Source organism: Nycticebus coucang, chromosome 6 (genome assembly GCF_027406575.1).
Source record: "Nycticebus coucang isolate mNycCou1 chromosome 6, mNycCou1.pri, whole genome shotgun sequence".
Taxonomy (NCBI): Eukaryota; Metazoa; Chordata; class Mammalia; order Primates; family Lorisidae; genus Nycticebus; species Nycticebus coucang.
This window is the reverse complement of record NC_069785.1, coordinates 15,480,637-15,505,532: the sequence shown is the minus strand read 5'-3', so window position 1 is coordinate 15,505,532 and position 24,896 is coordinate 15,480,637. Positions and strand designations below refer to the sequence as shown.

General features: G+C 38.1%; 1 long non-coding RNA gene across 2 annotated transcripts in view; it reads left to right on the top strand.

Moving 5' to 3' along the window:
• The window catches only part of LOC128587863 (uncharacterized), a 32,261-nt gene that overhangs the window by 4,637 nt on the left and 2,728 nt on the right, over window positions 1–24,896 (top strand). Inside the window, exons 2-4 of one of the 2 annotated variants that reach the window (XR_008380655.1) lie at window positions 13,981–14,074; window positions 20,300–23,854; window positions 24,716–24,872. This is a non-coding gene — a long non-coding RNA (uncharacterized LOC128587863). Of the gene's footprint in view, window positions 1–13,980; window positions 14,075–20,007; window positions 20,106–20,299; window positions 23,855–24,715; window positions 24,873–24,896 lie in introns of those variants that run through there. The other variant, XR_008380656.1, reaches the window with a different exon arrangement.

Sequence of the window (24,896 nt, the reverse complement as noted above, 5' to 3'; positions counted from 1 at the left end):
GTCCTCTGACAATATGTTGTTAACATACGTCAACTCTCTGGCCCGTATCTCTGAGGAAGGGCAGCATGCCCTTTGATCTCAGGCTTCACAGGTGCACAGCTTCAGAGAATGGGCTTGTGGAATTTTTAATCCAGGCAAACCAACTCTGCATGTGTCCAAGGGTGGGCCCAGGTCCCTTAAGCCTGTGGACAAAAAGCAAGCCATTTAAAACTCACACTGAGTTCACTTTGTGTGCTTGATGTAGGATATGTTTATTTCTAAATATTATCCTACACGTAGATAGCATCTTTTACCTTTGTGATACAATTTCAGGTGTAAGGATATAATACTTCTTCCCAATCATCCTTAGGAATGGTGAGGGCTTATGGTTAATGATAATGGGATAATTCACAGACTACTTTGCACTGCATTATATGGCATTCTGGCACAGAATCAGGTTACTTGTGGTCAGTAGGATCCTGCCAGCTATTTGCATTTCCTGAATTGTCACTGGGCACTGTTGGGGTAAGGGAAAGGCAGTGTCCACAGAGGCATGGTAGGGTGATAAGAGGTGTTCAGGTCTCAGCAAAGTGGATTCTTGGTCATTGACTATAGTTTTTAGGATATAAGGTCTAAATATTTACTATTCTTTGTTCTGTGTTGCCTCACCAGGAACTGTGTGCTCATCAGGACTCTCCCATACTCAAGCTCTAAATTCGGGTCTCCTGGGCTCCATTCTGTATTTACCAGCACAAGAGGGATCTATGACAAGGCTCTCAAATAATGTAGTTTGATTTCAAAGTTTTTGTAGTGAAGTTAAAAAAGAGACATACTCCCAGTTTGGTGCACAGTGCAGACCGAGCTGCTCGAGTGTGTGTTTGTGTTGTGTGTGTGAGAGTTGCCGCAGGGAACTGAGCTCACAGGTCACGATATCCCACAGGACTGGGCTGTGTTCCAGTAGTGTTATTTTTGAAGCTGCTTCAATTGCCTGGGGAGGTCCTCCTCAAAAAATACTCACCCAGACTGATTTCTTCAAGGGTTTGCCCTGCACTCTCTTGTATTTATAGTTTCATGTCTTAAGTTTAAATCTTTGATCCAGTGAGAGTCTATCTTAGTTAATTGTGAAAGATGTGGGTCCAGTTTCAGTCATCTACAGGTCACCAGCCAGTTCACCCAGCACCATTTGTTAAATAGGGAATCTTTTCCCCACTGAATGTTTTTAATTGGCTTGTCAAAGATCAAATATGGTAAGTAGCTGGGTTCATCTCTTGGTTCTCTGTTCTGTTTCAGACATCTTCTTCTCTGTTTTTGTGCGAGTACATGCTGTTTTGATCACTATCGATTTACAGTATAGTTTGAGGTCCGGTAGCGTGATTCCTCCTGCTTTGTTTTTATTTCTGAGTAATGTCTCGGCTATTTGAGGTTTTTTCTGATTCCATATAAAATGAAGTATTTTTTCAAGATCTTAAAAGTATGACAGTGGAGCTTTAATAGGAATTGCATTAAAATTGTATATTGCTTTGGGTAATATGGACATTTTAACAATGTTGATTGTTCTCAGCCATGAGCATGGTATGTTTTTCCATTTGTTAACGTTTTCAGCTATTTCTATTCTTAGAGTTTCATAGTTCTCTTTATTAGAGATCTTTTACGTCCTTTGTTAGATAAACTCCCAAATATTTCATCTTCTTTGGCACTACTGTGAATGGAATAGAGTCCTTAACTGTTTTTTCAGCTTGACTATTGTTGGTATATATAAAGGCTACTGATTATGAATGTTGATTTTATAACCTGAGATGCTGCTGTATTCCTTGATCATTTCTAAGAGTTTTGTAGTAGAATCCCTGGTGTTTTCCACATATACAGTCATATCATCTGCGAAGAGTGAAAGTTTGAACTCTTCTGACCCTACATGGATACCCTTGATCGCCGTTTCTTCTCTAATTGCGATGGCTAAAACTTCCATTACAATGTTAAAGAGCAGTGGAGACAATGGGCAACCTTGTCTGGTTCCTGATCTGAGTGGAAATGATTCCAATTTAACTCCATTGAATACAATATTGGCTGTAGGTTTGCTATAGATGGCCTCTATCAGTTTAAGAAATGTCCCTTTTATACCAATTTTCTTAAGTGTTCTGATCATGAAGGGTTGCTGGATATTATCAAAAGCTTTTTCCGCATCAATTGAGAGAATCATATGGTCTTTGTTTTTTAGTTTGTTGATGTGCTGAACTATACTTATAGATTTATGTATACTGAACCATCCTTGAGACCCTGGGATAAAACTGACTTGGTCATGATGTATAATTTGTTTTATGTGTTGCTGGATTCTATTTGTTAGGATCTTGTTGGATATTTTTGCATCTATATTCATTAGTGATATGGGTGTATCATTTTTTTTTTTTTCTTTTTGGGTCTTTTCCTGGTTTGGGGATCAGGGTGGTGTTTGCTTCATAGAACGTGTTGGGTAGTCTTCCTTCTTTTTCTATATTTTGGAACAGGTCGAGTAATATAGGTACTAGTTCCACTTTAAAGTTTTGGTGGAATTCTGATGTGGGGCCATCTGGTCCCGAGCTTTTTTTTTAAGGGAGATTTCATATGGTTGATGCTATTTCAGAACTTGATATGGGCCTGTTCAACATTTCCACTTGATTCTGGCTAAGTCTGGGAAGGTGACATGCTTCCATGTATTGGTCAATTTCCTTCAGATTTTCATAATTCTGAGAATAAAGTTTCTTGTAATATGCATTAAGGAATTTTTGAATTTCTGAGGAGTCTGTTGTTATTTCATCTTTGTCATTTCTGAGTGATGAAATTAGAGGTTTTACTCTTTTTTTCCTGGTTAGGTTAGCCAAAGGTTTATCCATTTTATTGACCTTTTCGAAAACCCCACTTTTTGATTTATTGATCTGTTGTATAATTCTTTGTTTTGAATTTTACTGAATTCTGCTCTAATTTTGGTTATTTCTTTTCTTCTAGTGGGTTTGGGGTTGGAATGTTCTTCTTTTTCCAGTCTTGAGATGTCCCATTAAGTTGTTTAACTTCCTCTTTTTCTGTTCTCTTGAGGAAGGCTTGCAGTGGTATAAATTTCCCTCTGAGGACTGCCTTTGTGGTATCCCAGAGGTTCTGATAATTTGTGTCTTCATTGTCGTTTTGTTCCAAAAATTTGGCAATTTCCTTCTTAATCTCATCTGTGACCCAGCTATCATTCAGCATAAGGTTATAACTTCCAAGTTTTTGTATGAGTATGCAGATTCCTGTTGTTACTGAGTTCAACTTTTATTCCATGGTGGTCCTAGAAGATGGAAGAAACAATTTCTATTCCTTGAAATTTACAGACACACTGAAGCAAGAACTTACAGCCCTCAAAGATATGAAAAATACAGTAGAATCCCTCAGTAACAGAATGGAGCAAGCAGTAGAAAGGATTTCTGACGTTGAAGATAATGTCGAATGCTCCCAATCTCTCAAAGAGGAAGAGAAATGGAGAGCAAAAACGGATCACTCACTCAGAGAACTCTCAGATAATTCGAAAAAAAGCAACATAAGGATTATAGGCATTTCTGAGAACGATGATGTGGCCTCCAAGGGCACAGAGGCCCTTCTGCATGAAATTATGAAAGAAAATTTTCCAGACATGCCTAGAGAATCTGAAATTCAGATAGCAGACAGCTTCAGAACCCCAGCACGATTCAACCCCAATAAGTCATCCCCCAGACATATCATAATTAGCTTCACTAAAGTTAACATGAAAGAGAAGATTCTCAAAGCAGCCCGGCGAAAGAAAACTATAATGTACAAAGGTAAGAATATTAGAATCACTGCAGATCTCTCTGCTGAAACTTTTCAAGCCAGAAGAGGCTGGTCATCAACTTTTAATCTCCTAAAGCAAAAAAACTTTCAACCCAGGATCTTGAATCCAGCTAAACTGAGTTTCATCTATGATGGAGAAATTAAATACTTCAATGACATTCATATGTTGAAAAAATTTGCCATAAGTAAACCAGCTCTTCAGGATGTTCTCAGACCTATCCTCCACAATGACCAACCCAATCCTATACCACAAAAGTAAACTCACTCAGAAACTTCGGATCAAACTCCAACTTCCACACTGGCGAAAGGATTAAAAATGTCCACTGGACGTTTGGAAGACTCGATACCCAAAATTCCACCAGACTTATCAATACTCTCCATCAATGTGAATGGCTTAAACTGTCCTCTAAAGAGACATAGGTTAGCTGACTGGATACAAAAACTCAAGCCAGATATTTGTTGCATACAAGAGTCACATCTCAACTTAAAAGACAAATACAGACTCAGGGTGAAAGGATGGTCATCCATATTTCAGTCAAATGGTAATCAGAAAAAAGCAGGTGTTGCAATTTTATTTGCAGATACAGTAGGCTTTAAACCATCAAAAGTAAGGAAGGACAAGAATGGTCACTTCATATTTGTTAAGGGTAATACTCAATATGATGAGATCTCAATCATTAATATCTATGCACCCAACCAGAATGCACCTCAATTTATAAGAGAAACTCTAACAGACATGAGTAACTTGATTTCCTCCAGCTCCATAATCGTCGGAGATTTCAACACTCCCTTGGCAGTGTTGGATCGATCCTCCAGAAAGAAGCTGAGCAAAGAAATCTTAGATTTAAACCTAACCATCCAATATTTAGATTTAGCAGACATCTACAGAACATTTCATCCCAACAAAACTGAATACACATACTTCTCCTCAGCCCACGGAACTTACTCCAAAATTGACCACATTTTAGGTCACAAGTCTAACCTCAGTAAATTTAAAGGAATAGAAATTATTCCATGCATCTTCTCGGACCATCATGGAATAAAACTTGAATTGAGTAACAACAGGAATCTGCATACCCATACAAAAACATGGAAGTTAAATAACCTTATGCTGAATGATAGCTGGGTCAGAGATGAGATTAAGAAAGAAATCGCCAATTTTTTGGAACAAAACAACAATGAAGACACAAACTATCAGAACCTCTGGGACACTGCAAAGGCAGTTCTAAGAGGGAAATTTATAGCACTGCAAGCCTTCCTCAAGAGAACGTAAAGAGAGGAAGTTAACAACTTAATGGGACATCTTACGCAACTGGAAAAGGAAGAACATTCCAACCCCAAACCCAGTAGAAGAAAAGAAATAACCAAAATTAGAGCAGAATTAAATGAAATTGAAAACAAAAGAATAATACAACAGATCAATAAATCAAAAAGCTGGTTTTTTGAAAAGGTCAATAAAATAGATAAACCTCTGGCCAACCTAATCAGGAAAAAAAGAGTAAAATCTCTAATATCATCAATCAGAAACAACAAAGACGAAATAACCACAGACTCATCAGAAATCCAAAAAATCCTTCATGAATATTACAAGAAACTTTATTCTCAGAAATATGAAAATCTGAAGGAAATAGACTGATACTTGGAAGCACGCCACCTTCCAAGACTTAACCAGAATCAAGTGGAAATGTTGAACAGACCCATATCAAGTTCAGAAATAGCATCAACTATACAAAACCTCCCTAAAAAGAAAAGCCCGGGACCAGATGGTTTCACGTCAGAATTCTACCAAACCTTTAAAGAGGAAGTAGTACCTATATTACTCAACCTGTTCCAAAATGTAGAAAAAGAAGGAAGACTACCCAACACGTTCTATGAAGCAAATTATATAGGAATTATATAGGACCATTCTTGTCCTTCCTTACTTTTGATGGTTTAAAGCCTACTGTATCTGCAAATAAAATTGCAACACCTGCTTTTTTCTGATTACCATTTGCCTGAAATATGGATGACCATCCTTTCACCCTGAGTCTGTATTTGTCTTTTAAGTTGAGATGTGACTCTTGTATGCAACAAATATCTGGCTTGAGTTTTTGTATCCAGTCAGCTAACCTATTTCTCTTTAGAGGACAGTTTAAGCCATTCACATTGATGGAGAGTATTGATAAGTCTGGTGGAATTTTGAGTATCGAGTCTTTGATCCCCAAACCAGGAAAAGACCCAACAAGAAAAGAAAATTATAGACCGATATCACTAATGAATATAGATGCAAAAATATTCAACAAGATCCTAACAAACAGAATCCAGCAACACATCAAACAAATTATACATCATGACCAAGTTGGTTTTATCCCAGGGTCTCAAGGCTGGTTCAATATACGTAAATCTATAAATGTAATTCAGCACATAAACAAATTAAAAAACAAAGACCATATGATTCTCTCAATTGATGCAGAAAAAGCTTTTGATAATATCCAGCATCCCTTCATGATCAGAACACTCAAGAAAATTGGTCTAGAAGGGACTTTTCTTAAACTGATAGAGGCTATCTACAGCAAACCCACAGCCAATATCATATTGAATGGAGTTAAATTGGAATCATTTCCACTCAGATCAGGAACCAGACAAGGCTGCCCATTGTCTCCATTGCTTTTCAACATTGTAATGGAAGTTTTAGCCACCGCAATTAGGGAAGAAAAGGTGATCAAGGGTATCCATATAGGGTCAGAAGAGATCAAACTCTCGCTCTTTGCAGATGATATGATTGTGTATCTGGAAAACACTAGGGACTCTACTACAAAACTCCTAGAAGTGATCAAGGAATACAGCAGCGTCTCAGGTTACAAAATCAACATTCATAAATCGGTAGCCTTTATATACACCAACAACAGTCAAATTGAAAAAGCAGTTAAGGACTATCCCATTCACAGTAGTGCCAAAGAAGATGAAATATTTGGGAATTTACCTAACAAAAGCCGTGAAAGATCTCTATAAAGAGAACTATGAAACTCTAAGAAAAGAAATAGCTGAAAATGTTAACAAATGGAAAAACATACCATGCTCATGGCTGGGAAGAATCAACATTATCAAAATGTCCATACTACCCAAAGCAATATATAATTTCAACGCACTCCCTATTAAAGCTCCACTGTCATATTTTAAAGATCTTGAAAAAACATTACTTCGTTTTATATGGAATCAGAAAAAACCTCGAATAGCCAAGACATTACTCAGAAAGAAAAACAAAACAGGAGGAATCACACTACTAGACCTCAGACTTTACTACAAATCGATAGTGATCAAAACAGCATGGTATTGGCACAAAAACAGAGAAGTAGATATCTGGAACAGAATAGAGAACCAAGAGATGAATCCAGCTACTTACCGCTATTTGATTTTTGACAAGCCAATTAAAAACATTCAGTGGGGAAAAGATTCCCTATTTAACAAATGGTGCTGGGTGAACTGGCTGGCAACCTGCAGAATACTGAAATTGGACCCACACCTTTCACCATTAACTAAGATAGACTCTCATTGGATTAAATATTTAAACTTAAAACATGAAACTATAAAAATACTAGAGGAGAATGCAGGGAAAACCCTTGAAGAAATTGGTCTGGGTGAGTATTTCATGAGGAGAACCCCCCGGGCAATTGAAGCAGCTTCAAAAATACACTACTGGGACTTGATCAAACTAAAAAGCTTCTGCACAGCTAAGAACACAGTAAGCAGAGCAAGCAGACAGCCCTCAGAATGGGAGAAGATATTTGCAGGGTATATCTCTGACAAAGGTTTAATAACCAGAATCCACAGAGAACTCAAACGCATCAGCAAGAAAAAAACAAGGGATCCCATCGCAGGCTGGGCAAGGGATTTGAAGAGAAACTTCTCTGAAGAAGACAGGCGCAAGGCCTTCAGACATATGAAAAAATGCTCATCATCTTTAATCATCAGAGAAATGCAAATCAAAACTACTTTGAGATATCATCTAACTCCAATGAGACTAGCCTATATCACAAAATCTCAAGACCAGAGATGTTGGCGTGGATGCGGAGAAAAGGGAACACTTCTGCACTGCTGGTGGGAATGCAAATTAATACATTCCTTTTGGAAAGAGATATGGAGAACACTCAGAGATCTAAAAATAGATCTGCCATTCAATCCTGTAATTCCTCTGCTGGGCATATACCCAGAAGACCAAAAATCACAACATAACAAAGATATTTGTACCAGAATGTTTATTGCAGCCCAATTCATAATAGCTAAGTCATGGAAGAAGTCCAAGTGCCCATCGATCCACGAATGGATTAATAAATTGTGGTATATGTATACCATGGAATACTATGCAGCCTTAAAGAAAGATGGAGACTTTACCTCTTTCATGTTTACATGGATGGAGCTGGAACATATTCTTCTTAGTAAAGTATCCCAAGAATGGAAGAAAAAGTACCCAATGTACACAGCCCTACTATGAAACTAATTTGGGACTCTCACATGAAAGCTATAACCCAGCTACAATTTAACAATAGGGGGAAGTGGGAAAGGGGGGGTGGGTAGAGAGAGGGGGATCGGTGGGATCACACCTGTGGTGCATCTTACAGGGGTATTTGCGAAACTTGGTAAATGTAGAATGTAAATGTTTTGGCACAGTAACTGAGATAACGCCGGAAAGGCTATGTTAACCACTGTGATAAAAATGTGTCAAATGGTTTATGAAGCGAGTGTATGATGCCCCATGATCATATCAATGTATACAGTTATGATTTATTAAAAAAAAATGCAAAAAAAAAAATTTACTGAAGTTAGGCTTGTGACCTAAGATTTGATCAATTTTGGAGTATGTTCCGTGGGCTGATGAGAAGTATGTGTATTTAGTTTTGTTGGGATGAAATGTTCTGTAGATGTCTGCTAAATCCAAATTTGGATGATTAGATTTAAGTCTAAAATTTCTTTGCTCAGCTTCTTATTGGAGGATCTATCCAACACTGCCCAAGGAGTGTTGAAATCTCCAAGTATTATGGAGCTGGAGGAAATCAAGTTGCTCACGTCTGTTAAGAGCTTCTGTTATAAATTGAGGCACATTCTGTTTGGGTGCATAAATATTGATAATTGAAATATTACCATATTGAGTATTACCCTTAACAAATATGAAGTAACCATTCTTATCCTTCCTTCCTTTTGTTCCTTTAAAGCCTATTTTATCTGCAAATAGAATTGCAATACCTGATTTTTTGTGATTATCTTTTTCTCAAATATAGATGATCATCCTTTCACACTGAGTCTATTTTATCTTTTACGGTAAGATGTGATTCTTGTATGCAGCAAGTATCTGGCCTGAGTGTTTGTATGCAGTCAGCCAACTTGTGCCTCTTTAGAGGACAGTATAAGCTGTTCACATTAATGGAGAATATTGATAAGACAGGTAAAATTTTGGGTATTGAGTGTTTCGAAAGTGCAGTGGACTTTTTTAATCCTTTTGCCACTGTGGAAGATGGAGTTTAATCAAAAGTTTCTGAGTGAGTTTACTTTTGTGGTAAAGGATTTGGCTGGTAATTATGGATGATAGGTCTGAGACTATCCCGAAGAACTGGTTTGGTTATGGAAAATTTCTTCAACCTATGAATGTCATTAAAGTATTTAATTTCTCCATCATAAATGAAACTCAGTTTTGCTGGATACAGGATCTGGGTTGAAAGTAATTTTGTTTTAGGAGATTAAAGGTCGATGACCACCCTGTTCTGGCTTGAAAAGTTTCAGCAGAGAGATCTGCAGTCATTCTTATATTCTTCCCTTTGTAGGTAATAGATTTGTTATCTCTGGCTGCTTTCAGAATTTTCTCCTTCATATTAACTTTAGTGAAGTTAAGTATGATATGCCTGAGGGATGTCTTATTCGGGTTGAATTGTGCTCGGGTTCTGAAACTGCTATCTGAATTTCAGACTCTCTTGGCTTGTCTGGAAAATTCTCTTTCATAATTTCATGGTGAAGAGCCTCTTTCCCTTGCAAAGCTACTTCATCGCTTTCAAGGATTGCAATGAGGCGGATATTAACCTTCTTCGAATTATCCCAGAGCTCTCTGAGAGAATGATCCATTTTTGCTCTCCATTTCTCTTCCTCTTTGAGAGTTTGGGAGCATTCAAAAGCTTTGTCTTCAATGTCAGAAATATTTTCTTCTGCTTGCACCACTCAGTTACTGAGTGATTCTACTGTATTTTTCAGATCTTTGAGGGCTGCAAATTCTGGCTTCAGTGCGTCAAAATCTTTGGGTGTTTTGTCCTTAAATTCATTGAATTCTTGAGATGACTTTTGAATTTCACCTTGAATTTCTTATTCCAAGTTTTGAATTGCTCCTCAATTTTCTAATTCCAAATTTTCTTTCTTTCTTTTGTTTTTTTATTAAATCATAGCTGTGTACATTGATATAATCCTGGGGCATCATTCACTAGCTTCACAGACCGTTTACCAAGTTTCACATACACCCTTGTAAGATGCACCGCAGGTGTAATCCCACAAATCCCCTTCCCTCTACCTACCTCCCCTCTCCTTCCCCTCCCTTTCCCCCTTCCCCCTATTGTAAGGTTGTAACTGGGTTATAGCTTTCATGTGAAAACCCTAAATTAGTTTCATAGTAGGGCTGAGTACATTGGGTACTTTTTCTTCCATTCTTGAGATACTTTACTAAGAAGAATATGTTCCAGCTCCATCCATGTAAACATGAAAGAGGTAAAGTCTCCATCTTTCTTTAAGGCTGCATAATATTCCATGGTGTACATATACCACAATTTAGTAATCCATTCGTGGATCGATGGGCAATTGGGCTTCTTCCATGACTTAGCAATTAGGAATTGGGCTGCAATAAACATGCTGGTACAAATATCTTTGTTATGATGTGATTTTTGGTCTTCTGGGTATATGCCCAGTAGAGGGATTACAGGATTGAATGGCAGATCTATTTTTAGATCTCTAAGTGTTCTCCATATCTCTTTGCAAAAGGAATGTATTAATTTGCATTCCCACCAGCAGTGCAAAAGTGTTCCCTTTTCTCCACATCTGCGCCAACATCTCTGGTCTTGGGATTTTGTGATGTAGGCTAGTCTCACTGGGGTTATATGGTATCTCAAAGTAGTTTTGATTTGCATTTCTCTGATGATTAAAGATGATGAGCATTTTTTCATATGTCTGAAGGCCGTGCACTTGTCTTCTTCAGAGAAGTTTCTCTTCAAATCCCTTGCCCAGCCTGCGATGGGATCCCTTGTTCTATTCTTGCTAATGCGTTTGAGTTCTCTGTGGATTCTGGTTATTAAACCTTTGTCAAGACATAACGTGAAAATATCTTCTCCCATTCTGAGGGCTGTTTGCTTGCTTTACTTACTGTGTTCTTGGCTGTGCAGAAGCTTTTTAGTTTGATCAAGTCCCAGTACTGTATTTTTGAAGCTGCTTCAATTGCCCCGGGGTCCTCCTTATAAAATACTCGCCCGGACCTATTTCTTCAAGGGTTTTCCCTGCCCTCTCCTCTAGTATTTTTAAAGTTTCATGTCTTAAGTTTAAATCTTTGATCCAGTGAGAGTCTATCTTAGTTAATGGTGAAAGGTGTGGGTCCAGTTTCAGTCTTCTACAGGTTGCCGGCCAGTTCACCCAGTACCATTTGTTAAATAGGGAATCTTTTCTCCACTGAATGGTTTTAGTTGGCTTGTCAAAGATTAAATAACGGTAAGTAGCTGGATTCATCTCTTGGTTCTCTATTCTTTTCCAGACATCTACTTCTCTGTTTTTGTGCCAATACCATGCTGTTTTGATCACTATCGATTTGTAGTATAGTCTGAGGTCTGGTAGCGTAATTCCTCCTGCTTTGTTTTTATTTCTGAGTAATGTCTTGGCTATTTGAGGTTTTTTCTGATTCCATGGTGAGCATTTTTCATATTGGCCATTTATATGTTTTCTTTTGTTGCTCAGGCAGTAGCACGGTCATAGCTCACAGGAACCTCGCAGTCCCAGGCCAGCCTCAGCCTCTCGAATAGCTGGAACTACAGGTGTGTGCCACCATGTCCATCTAAGTAATAAAAATTTTTCTTTGGAGATAAGGTCTTGCTGTGTTACAGAGGCTGGCCTCTCAAATGCTGAGATTATAGACATGAGCACCTGTGTCTAGTCTTTAGTGGATGATTATTATTTTTTTGTCTTTGAGTTGTTTGATTTATTGTATGTTCTTGAGTTGTTCAAGTCTCTTGTTGGATGAATAATTGGCAAATGTTTTCTGCCATTCAGCTGGTTGTCTGTTCACTCTGTTTCATTTGATGTGCAGAAACATACATTACCCCATCTCCCCAAAGTAGAAAGGAAAGACAAAAATACTATAAATCAGACCGAAACAAAGAAAAAGTTGGGGGAAAAGCCAAATAATACTTGCAGAAACACTAGCAGAAATGAAGTTCTAATTGTTAAAGAAGGCAAGAATGGAAAATTGTATTTAAAGTAGAAAAATGAAGAAAGAAAAAGAAAAAGAAAAAAATGGAGAACTAGAAAAAAAGAAAAATCTAGAGGGAAAACGTTGAAATAAACAAACAAACAAACCAAAACCCCAAGCAAAGTAGTGTCTTATATGTTGCTGAATATTGTCTGGACTACAGGTGATCTTCTGGAATATGAGATGTTAATCATAATGCTGATATGGCTGTATGAGATGTAGAGTGGAGGCCTTGGCTGATTTCTGAAACCCTGCAGGGTTGAGAACCTAAATTTCTCCTTAGCCCACTTAAAAGACACTTTAAGCTGTTAACCTTGGCTAAACAGAAGCTTTCTCAGGAAAGCACTTGTGGCTGGGATCTCTCTTGAAGTGGCTGCCTGCCTATCCAGTGTGCCAAAACTGGTCTCACTCCATGCCTCTGAGGACCGAGGCTGTAATTTGCAAAACACTGAAATCTTCGCATCTCAGTCTCTGCCTTTGGGCTGCTCAGTTACTGGATTACTGTCCTAAGGTCTCCTGGCTGATCCTTGCACTGCAACCCTGTGGACAGAGCCCATAGGGGCCGTTTTCCCACAATGGCTGTGCCGGCGGCCCACAGCTGAACAATATTATCTCTGTTTGGGGTCAGTGGCTCAGTCTGGGGCCCTAGACAACACTTAAAGTTATCTGCACTCTTGCCCAAGTTCTCCCAAGGTAGTTCAACTGTGTGTCCAAGTCAAAAAAAAACAAAACAAAAAAAAAACAAACAAACAAAAACAAAACAGCCTATAGATAAGGCCTTCCCTGCTTCTAATCTCGCTGTTGCTGTAGTTACAGCTGTGGGCAGCCTCTGACCCAACAAATGGCTCGCTGCCACTTGCCAGTTCTCCTTTGCTTTTGTCCTCCTTGTAGGCTCCAGAAGTCTTTTGCTATCTGCCTGTGTTCCCAAAGGGATGTTTCTGGGCAGATACCACCAGCCAGAGATGCCTGGAGTCTTCTCTCCCCAATGTCACTGCACCTGGTTGCAAAGTAGCTCTTACTTGGTTGCCATCTTGATCCTCCTCAGAACCCACATTTCTTAAGCCAGTGAATTTTTCATATACAAAGTCATCCTATAGGGTGGTATCTATTTCTGTATTCTCTGCTCTCTTTCTATGATCTTTAATCTAATGCCAATATCATATTGATTTGATTGCAGAAACTTTATTACATGTGTCTTATTAGGCTTATCCCTCTTTATAATTTTATACTTATGTTTTATACTTTTGGGGACTGTTCTTAGGCATTTTTACTTCCATATGAATTTTAGGATAATTTTTTATTAAGTGAACAAAACACTTCATTCTATTATATTAACTCTGAGGGTACTGAGAGGATTTATAATTTATGTGTTTCCAGTGGTTATTGGTTAGTTATGTCCTTTAGTGAGATTTTGTAGTTTTCTTAAATAGGTTCTGTGTTTTATTTTTTAAGTTTGTTACTGTAGTACGCATGTTATTTTTTGTTGTTATTGTAAGAGGAAAAATTTTTCACCTTTTCCTCTTCTGGTTACTGGTTGCAAGTATAAAGAAAAACATTGATTTTTTCTATTTTTAATTTGACTATGGTTATCTAACTACATCTTAAAATGTGGATGTTTTTACTAAACATCTGGCATATTTTCTAAATATATAATCATATCACCAATTTCTTTTTTAGTGTTTAACCATTTAATTTTGGGGTCTAATTTTTTTTTTAATATTTTTTAGAGATAACAGTCTTGCTGTATTGCCCAGACTGATCTCAAACTACTGACCTCAAGCAATCCTCCTGCCTCAACCTCCCAAGTCACTGGAATTACAGGTGGGAGCCACCAGACCTAGCTAATTTCTATTTTTCTTACTTCTAAGACAATTAATTTCACAGTGATTTATTGAGTACCTTTAAACACTTTATTTGGTGCTAGGAGTTCAATAGTGAACAAAAGGATGAAATTCCTGCCTCATGGAGCTTGCAAAAGTAAAAAAGCAGTCTCTCTTATTTGCCTCCTCCCTTTAATTGAAATGATGTAGTGTTTCATTGGTTAGTAAAATATTTGCTGTAGGTTTTTGTGAACAGATTTTGTCCTATTTGTATGGTTTTCTTCTAGGCATGTATTTCTTTCTTTTTTTTTTTTTATTGTTGGGGATTCATTGAGGGTACAATAAGCCAGGTTACACTGATTGCAATTGTTAGGCATGTATTTCTTAAATTTTTTTTATTAGGCATAGCTGCTGAATTTTATTTGACGTGTTTTCAGCAACCATTGACATGATCATCTTGTTTTTCTCCTTTATTGATTTTTATGGATTATAGATTTTGATTTTTTTGTAATTAAGTACTATTCATTTAGTATGAAGGCAGTGTCTTACATGGTACTGTATACTTGGCATATTAGTTAATATTTAAATTAACAAGTATTGTAGATGGTGTTTTCCAAAGATGAACACAATAGTAACTCCCCTCCTACTGAGCTTTCTTACAATATGACTTTGAACTCTTCTTATTAAGAGGTAGAGTCTTTGTTACCTCCCCTTGAATCCAGATGGGAGTGTAACTATGGTAGTAGTGATAGAGTTCTGCTCCTGAATACTTTGCTCTTGGAACCCAGGCACTAAGAAGTGAAGAAATCCAAGCAGCCCGTGGAGAGGCCATGTGTAGGTGTTATAACTAACACTCCCAGCTGAGAACTCTGCTGACAGTCTGTGTCAACCAGCAGACATGTGAATGAATAAACCTATAGGCGAGTCCACCTCCCAGTTCTTAAGTCACCTTCAGTCTCCAAGGCCCTAGACATTGTGGAGCAGAGACAAGTCATCCTGTTCTACCCTTTCTGAATTCCTGACTCACAGAATCTAGAATAGTAGTTGCCTTGTGCAATCATCACATTTGGATGGTTTTCACATGAAAATAACTAAAACCAGAAAAGGGTAATTCATATGCAAAAATAATAGTTTCTCCCTCATTTTATACAGTATACATTAATTGTGTTCAATCAATTGTGCAATCAGCTTTAACAATACCAACTTCATGTGGTACAAAGATTATCTGGAGTCACATAAGCAAAATTCAAGTTGCGGAACAATACTAAAATATGTATTATTATAATTATCATCATTATTAATTTGAGACAGAATATCACTCTATTGCTTCAGTGAGGTGATGTCATCATAGCTCGCTGCAACCTCAAACATCTGAACTCAAGTGATCCTCCTGCCTCAATCTCCTCTGTAGCTGAGTCTATACGTCCCTGTTATAATGCCCGGCTAATTTTTCTATTCTTAGAAAATTTAAGATGGGGTGTTGCTCTTGCTTAGGCTGGTCTCGAACTCCTGAGCTCAAGGGATCCTCCTGCCTGGGCCTCCCAGAGTGCTAAGATTGCAAGTGTGAGCCACAAATCCTGGCCTAAAATACGCATTTAAATTATTTTGAGAAGTTCAAATAATCTTTCCAGACAAGTTTCCTTTTCTTTAAAATGGCAAGGGATATTATCAACATAACTTAATTATGAGTGGATAAATAAAAAATTTTGTTACCTAAAATGTTACACTATGTTAATGTAAAACAAATAGTAATTAATGAGTAATTTTAAGAGTTATTTGAGATTTTCAATGTACATATATCAAAAATTATAGGTATTTTGTTAACAAAACCTTAGTATTAAATTAACAGGCAAACAGGAACATATAAAGCTGTAATTCTTCTCCCCTTCTCCCTTATTTAATCAGTATGAGAGGTTGATCATTCACTCTAATAAGAACAGGTAATAAGGACTGTATATGGACTTTTGATACCGGTTTAAGACTTCCATATACTTTCTTCTTACCTTTTCTAGTTTATAGACATTGATGATGGTAGCTATCTATTTGGCATGCAAAAATTAGATTGTTATCTTTAAGAGGTGTATTCATCCTTTGTGTCCAGGAAGACTCAGCTATATAGAGGTAGCTACTTACCCTATGTATCATAGAAATCCTATCAGTCCAGAAAATATGGACTTGAAAAATTTCTCTTATTTCTGTACACTGAGGAGAACAGTTTTCTGTGATCTACTTGGGTCAAAATACTTTCCTTTGAAAAAAGCATGAAATATCAAATTGTTCTCTCAATGAGCTTTCTTCAACAGAATAGTAAAATTTCTTCTTAGCTAAAAATTGAATGTTTTTAATTACTTTTACTTCTAATTTTTAAGCACAGATAGCTATCTTTATTTTTATGTAAATGGAATGCATTCATTTGATTATATCTTTCATGCTTACTTTTCATTACATACTTTCCCATCCCCTCTTTCTCCTTTCCTCTTTCTTGTAGCTTTTCTCCCCTCCCTTCATAATTTATATTAACAACCTGGAGTGTGTCTTTCCCTGTTTTTGTCCATGCACATATAATCATGAGCGTGAACACTGTTAAAGTGCTTGTTATAGAACCAGGCACTGTTTTAAAGGGCTCTCCACATATTAGCTCTTCAATCTTCACATCAACTTTCTGACCTAGCTGCTCTTTATTAGCCCCATTTACTCATGAAGGGATTGAGGCACAGAGAGCTAAGTACTTGGCTTTGAACTTTGGCAGCCTGGCTCACAGTCTGTTTTAACCACTGTACATAACTGCCTTTGTATAACATACAGTAGAATCTCTGTGGTTGACCACTGCCTTATGTTAACCTCCTTCTTAAGTCGACCTAATTTTCATAGACCAGACATGCGCCATGTGTACCTGTCAGTGCAGCAGGCCTATTCCTTATGTTTACCACCTCTGTATATTGACCAGTCAGTTATAGTGTCTTGAGAGGTCAACTTACAGAGGTTCTACTGTGTATTCATGTACACATCTATAGTTAGGTTGTTTTCTTAATGAAAACAATATCATTTATACACACCTTTCTGCATTTTGCCTTTTATCCTGACAGTATTTCACAGGTTGGGCATGGTGGCTTACACTTATAATCCCTGCAGTTTGAGAGGCCAAGGCTGGAGGATTGCTTGAGACCAGGAGTTTGAGACCCAGCTCGTAGCCTGGGCAACAGTGAGAACCTGTCTCTATGGGGGGGGAAAAAAAAAAAATTGTTTTTTTTTTTGCTTGGTATCATGACACATGTCTATAGTCTCAGCTTCTTGGGATGCTGAGGCAAGAGGATTGCTTTAGCCCAGGAGTTTGAGGTTGCTGTGAACTATGATGACACCACTGCCCATTAGCACTGGCAACACATCGAGCCCCTTTATCAACAAAAAACAACAACAATATTTCATGGAAATCCTGCCAAGATATGGCATATCTCTGATTTTAAAGCCTATATAATATTCCCTGGTTGGTATACTATAATTTATTTGGCTATTCACCAATTTACGTTTTCTCTTGTTCCTTGTCCTTCTGTTCTCAAATGCTGGGGCTTGTATTTTAGTTGGAAGGATTTCCAGGAAGGGGATGCTGGGTGAGAATGTAGTTGTAATTTAATTTTTAATGGATTGTCAGATTTCTTCCCCCAAATTCTTAACACTTCCCATTATCATCAGCAATATATGAGAGCCATGTGTTACCAATTTAGATTTTATAACTCTTAAATTTTTGCCAATATGATGGGTATAGAGGGATTTCTCTATTTCCGTATTTTACATTTCTCTGTTAGTGAGTTTGAGTATCTTCTCATTTTCTTTTTGCATTTGCCTTAGTATATAGTGCCTATTTGTATTTATTGCCTAATTTGTTATTCACATGTGCAGTTTTTTCTTGTGAAAGGAGGAGTACTTTCTGTGTTACAGATAGTAATCCTTTCTCATTTGTGTTGTTAACACTTTCCTCTCAAATCTATCATTTGTATATGATTCTGCTCCTGATATGTATTTTCAGTGTATCAGTTCATTAATGAAGTTAATGAATTATATTTACATAGTTCCTGATCTTGAAGTAATTTATATTCCTGGAGTATGCTATATTTGATCATATAATTTGATTCGTTGCTAGATTCTATTTAATTATTTTCTTTTTATTTAAACAGATTATTCTGTCAACCAGGCTGCAGTGACATCCTTATAGCTCATTTTAACCCCCCACTCCTCAAGCATTTCTCTTGCCTCACCCTCCCGAGGAGCTGGGATTACAGACATGTGCTCCCATGCCTTCCCATTTTTTGTGGAGTTGGGGTCTCCCTATGTTTCCCAGGCTGGTTTTGAACTCCTGGCCTCAACCAGTCCTCCCACTTTGGCCTCCCAAAGTGCTAGGAGGCACTGTGCCCAGCCTATTACCTATACTTCATTTGAGAATGTTGCACTTTGTTTATTTGATTATATTCCCCTGTAACAGCCATAGAAGTGCTTCCAGCCCTTCATGATCTTCTAGAACCTTGACAGTTTTCTGCCTGAGAGGTAGAATCCGTTTCTACTCCCTTGAACTCGAACTGGACTTTCACTTCCTCGATGAATTGAGTGCTAAATAAATGACACTGAGTGATTTCCAAGGGTTGCTAGAAATTGTGAGGAAGGCCAGGCCACAAGGAGGGTCCAGTTCAGGACCTTATAGCTGCAGCAGAGATCTCAACTAAGCCAGTATTAACCACCAGACATGTTGATGAACCTTCAGACAATTCTAGGCCCCAGCCTTTAGGTGGCCCCAGCCTAGGCTGAGTGGAGCAGAAATGAATTATTCTCAGCAAGCTCCACCCAAATTGCATATTATTGTTTTCAGCCACTAAATTTTGGGAGAATGTATTAATATAGTCATAACAAGAATAGATTTTGATATCTGCAAGTGGGGTGCCATGTAATAGAAACCTAAAAATGTGGCAGTGACTAAGGGTAGATAAGACAAAATGAGACAGAAGGCAGAAAGTGAGAGGACCTTTAGGTGACTATGGAAGCCTGATGGCCCTCAAGGAGGCTGTCATAGAAAGTTTAAAGCAAAGTGAAAAAGTATCATTGGAAGCTGAACAAAAGAGGATCCTTGTTAGGTAATGACATGAAGTTTGACGACGTTGTCACCTATGGTAATGTGGACAGTAGCAAATGGTTAATATGAATTGCATGATAAGGATATTTCCAGGTAGAGGTTTGAAGTATTACCTGGCTCCTTGCTGGCTACAGTAAAATAGGAGGAAGGCGGTGCCTGTGGCTCAGTGAGTGGGGCGCTAGCCCCATACACTGAGGTGGTGGCTTCAAACCCAGCCCCGGCCAAACTGCAGCAAAAAAAATAGCTAGGCATTGTGGCGGGCGCCTATTGTCCCAGCTACTCAGGAGGCTGAGGCAAGAGAATCGCCTAAGCCCAAGAGCTAGAGGTTGCTGTGAGCTGTGATGCCATGCACTCTACCAAGGGTGACAAAGTGAGACTCTGTCTCTAAAAAAAGAAAAAAATTGTTAAATATGAAGAAGGCTGAAGTTGTTGAGCTTGAAAATAAAGCTTTTTCTTTTCTAGTTTCTCCAGATGGCAGACAATTCTAAAATTAAGAAAAGGCTTATGGAAGGAGATAAAATGTAGGGTATTGTCAGGAAAACATGGTTTACTATGAAGCCAAGAAAGTAATTATAAAAATCTTAGTTAAGACTTAAGGAAATTTAATGTCATGCCTCACACAGATAATAGTCCCTTGAAGAATCTTAAGGACATGCCAGGCCTTACAGAGCCTCTTCATTAGCCTGTTTATGTCTCATGTTCCATTACTGGAACATCAGAGATGTGTGAGTTATTTATATCCTACTGCTCAAGGTCATCACTTAGGTCTGTTTTTTCGTATGTCTACCTCCTAAGGGTACATGTTACCACGTGGTGTACAGAGTTAGTCACTGTTGCAGATACTGGTGTGCTAGGAGATTGTCAAAACAGTGCTGTGGATTTTGGAAAATTTTTGAAAACTTTCCAAAGATAGGTAAGTACAACTATACTGCATTGCATCTTATACTGCTTTTTTTTTCCTATTACTTCTCGACTAGTTATGCTATTGCGCTGTATAAAGAAAATACTGAAGTTGTTGTGTTAGTTATGGATTTGACATTGTGCACATTTCATTTTTGGCAAGACCCCTACCACTAGGACTAATAATATCCTTTTAACGTTTTTTAGTTGGAATCGTTTTACAAGTCTCAAGATGCCTCAAATTGCTGACCTTTTAGAGACAGATGACAGCATAGAAGCAAGTGCAATAGTGATACAACCCCCTGAGAATGCTATAGCACCTGTTTCTGATGAGGACTCAGGAGATGAAGAAGTGAGAACAATAAATAATCCGCCATGCTCTTTGCTGCACGCACCTGCATATCTTATTCAAGAAGGCTGTGATGCTGAGTCTGACTCAGATGATCCTCATACGCACCTGGAGATGACGCTCTTAATGATGAAGTTCTATCTGTGTCTACTGTGCAGCAACCTCCTCCATCAAAGAAAAAGAAAGTGACAGAAATTGTTCTCAGATGGAAAAAAGCTGACTTAACTGCACAGCTCACAGCAGGTAGAGTTACAGAACCACCAAATGACTTCTTCACCAAAATGAGAACTCCCACAAAAATTCATGAACTATTTCTTGATGATGAGGTGGTTGAACTCATTGTCATGTACTCCAATTTATATGCTGGAGGTAAGGGTGTAAATCTTGGCTTGTCTGGCTCTGAACTCAAATGTTTTCTGGGAATTATTTTTCTGAGTGGTTACATCTCAGTTCCTAGAATGTGTATATGTTCTGGGAACAAAGAACCGATGTGCATAGTGGACTCATTAGTGCTGCCATGAGACGTGACCACTTTGAAATTATATTTTCTAATTTGCATGTTGCTGACAATGCAAATTTGGATCCAATAGACAAGTTTTCCAAGTTGTGACCTCTTTTAAACATACTCAATGAGAGATTTATGAAATTTGTTCCAAATGAAACATTTCAGCTTTGATGAATGTATGGTTCCTTATTTTGGTCGTTATGGGTGTACACAATTTATCAGAGGAAAGCCCATTCATTTTGGCTATAGGTTTTGGAGTGGTGCAGCATGTCTGGGATAAATTAGCTGGTTTCAGCCGTGTCAGGGTAAAATCCCAAGTAGTAAACATGAGGAATGTGGTGTCATTGCATCACTTGTCCTTCAGTTTAGTGAGGCACTTTCAAAGGCACATCCTGGACGACACCATTTTGTATTCGTTAACTTTTTCATCAGTATTGCACTTCCTGATAAGCTCAGTTCAATGGGACATCAGGCAACAGGTATAGCAAGAAAGGATCGCATTGACAAAGCTCCACTGGAATCAGATGTATCTCTGAAGAAAAAGGAACAAGGCACAATTATCGAGTTGATGGCAAAGGCAATATTGTCTGCAGATGGAATGGTAACAGTGTTGTCACTGTTGCCTCATCTGGTGCTGGTATTGATGCCCTGTGCCTTGTTGACCATTATTCCCAGAAACTGAAAAAGAAGATCCAAGTTCAACAGTCAAACATGATCAAAGTGTCTAACTGTTTCATGGGAGGTGTAGACAGAGCTGATGACAACATTGATAAGTATCAAGCATCAATCCGTGCAAAGAAATGATATTCAAGTCCTCTTTTGTTCTGTTTCAAATTGATCTTACAAAATGCTTGGCAACTGCATAAAACATATGATGAGAAGCCAATGTATTTTCTGGAGTTTCGTCAACGTGTGGTATGCCATTATTTGGAGACCCATGGTCTTCTTCCAGACCCTGGCTGGAGAGGAAGACCTTCTCAGAAGCGTAACATTGACTCACATTTTGATGGCATGAATCATGTGATAGTCAAACAGGGAAAGCAAACTCGATGTGCAGAATGTCCTAAGAACACCACTTTCTGATGTGAAAAGTGTGATGTTGCCTTACATGTGAAGTGTTCTGTTGAATATCACACTGAATAGTAGGTGTCACCACCTCCTGAGATAAGAAACATGATTTTATACATTATGTACACTTTAGCAAGTGTTTTGCCTAGTGTTCCCTTTTTGGAATATCACGTAACAATGGAGTATAATAAAACTTTTTTCTCCAAATTCTTGTTCTTTGAATTTTTATAGGTAACATATATGAATTTCATGCAAAAAATTAAAAAATTTCAATCTCAAGCATAAATAGGGAACAAAGGGACATCTAAGAATTTAAAGAACATTGTCCCTCAGCACCCTTAGAAAAGGCTCAAGGACTTTATCTTGAAGACATTTGTGGGTGCAGCTTCTGTCTAGTTGTGTGGATTATAAGTTGATTCACATGACATCCACACAGTTTTTTAATTTTAAATAGACTGTTTTTTAAGAGCAGTTTAGGTCTACAGCAAAATTGAAAGTAGAGTTCCTATGGATCCTGTCCACCTTTCCCTACAAAGCCAGCCCAGTGTCAGCATCCCTCACTACAGTGGTACCTACAGTGGTACCTTTTTTTATTTTTTTATTTTTTACAACCAGTGAACCTACACTGATACATCATTATCACCCTAAGTCTATAGATTACATTAGGGTTATGTTTGGTTTTGTATATTGGTATGCATTTTGACAAATGTGTAATGATTCCAACATTGTAGTATCATATTTCACTGCCCTAAAAATCCTCCGTGCTTTACCTGTTCATTTTTCCCTTCCCCTATTCCTTAACCACTATGAATCTTTCTACTGTCCCCATAGTTTTTCATTTTCCAGATGTCATATAGTTGGAGTCATGAATTTTTAGGTTGGCTTTCACTTAGTGATGTGCCTTTAAGTTTCCTTCATGTCTTTTCATTGCTTAATAGCTCATTCCTTTTTAAGTGCTGAATAGAATTTCGTTGTCTGGATGTACTAGAGTTTATCTGTTGCCCCCTGAAGGATATCTTGGTTGTTTCCAAGGTTTGGCAGTTATAAACAAAGCTGCTATAAACATCTACATGCAGGTTTTTGTGTGGACATGTTTTCAACTCATTTGGGTAAATATCAAGGAGTGTGATTGCTGGGTCATATAAGAGTGTGTTTCATTGTAGAAGAAACTACCAAACTGGGTCATATAAGAGTGTGTTTCAAACTACCAAACTGTCTTCCACAGTGGCTATACCATTTTTCATCCTCACTATCAGTGAATGAGAGTTCTGTTTTTCCAAACCTTGGCCATCAGTTGGTTGACAGTGTTTTGGATTTTCACCATTCTAATAGGTGTGTAGTGATGTCTCATTACTGTTTTAATTTGCAATTCCCTAATGACGTGACATGGAACATAATTTTGTATGCTAATTTGCCACCTGTGTAGTCTTCTATAGTGAGGTGTGTATTTAGGTCTTTTGCCTGCCTTTAAATTAGGGAGTTCATTTTCTTATTGTTTAGTTTTAAGAATTCTTTGTACACTTCAGGTAATGGTGCTTTATCAGATGTGTCTTTTAAAAGTATTTTCTCCCAGTCTGTGGCTTGTCTTCTCACTCTCTCTCTTAAAAGGATTGTATCATCTTGGACTAAGAAGCACAAACAGTGACACAAAAAGAACCCCTTTGACCCTAAGCTTCTGCAGACAAGAAGTATGCTCACAACATGGCTACATTTAGTGAAAAAGAAGAGTGATTCAGAAGATGGAACCAACAGCCTGGAGTGGAGAGTCATGAGCCTACAGTGAATCATTCCCAAGGAGTACAACTGAGCCCTAATCAAGGAACTAGCACCAGATGTCCAGGTGACTTCAAACTTTTAATGGACTAGTAGTGAACTTCTGTGTCTCTCCTTTCCCTTTTTTTTTTTGTAGTTTTTGGCCAGGGCTGGATTTGAACCTGCTACCTCTGGTATATAGGGCCAGTGCCCTACTCCTTTGAGCCACAGACGCTGCCCCTCTCCTTTCCCTTTTTTGAATGGTTTGTGTCTGCAGCAGTCATCCTATACCTGCTGTAGCATTTTGTATTTGGTGTTTATGGGGGCAGATAATTTATCTCTTTCAGATCAAGGGGACCTGTAACTAAGGGGCTGTACTCAAGCCTTAGCTTGATGGTACAGGTCTTAAGGAAAGAAATGAATGTATTTTGCATGTGGGGAGGATGTGATTGCTGAAGTCTTTTCCCTCTCCCATAAAGAGATGTTTATTTCCCCTCCCCTTGAACCTGGGCTGAACTTTGCACCACACTGCATGATGTCCAAAGTGAGGTCATAAAAGATGGTACTGCTCCACCTAGCTCTCTTGGGAAGCTTACCCTTAGAACTCAGCCTCTGTGGTGTGAAGCCTAGGTCACATCTAGAAGCCATGTGCAACTGATCTGGCCCCAGCCGTGGACTCATCTGACAGTATCAGCCACCACCCATGTTAGAGAGTGAGCCTTTGTATGATTTCAGTCCAGAGCCTTTGAGCCATTCCAGCTGACGCTGAGGGGAGGAAAGATAAGCTATGCCTTCTGAGGTCTGTCCAAATAGCAGTTTCATGAGCAAATTAAATATTGTTATTTTGGGGTGCTGAGTATTGGGGTAACTTTTAATGTAGCCATAGTAACTGAAATAATTAGGTTTATAGTTTTCAGGTTTATTTTTAAATTAAGTTTTTTTTTTGCAGTCTTTGTCCTGGGCTGGGTTTGAACCCACCTCCTTCGGTATATTGGGCTGGCACCCCACTCCTTTGAGCCACAGACGCCACCCTTAAATTAAGTTTTGGTAATGAAGTTATGCTGGCTTCACGAAATGAATTGGGAAACATTTCATCTTTTTATGTGGTATGGAATAATTTAACATTGTAA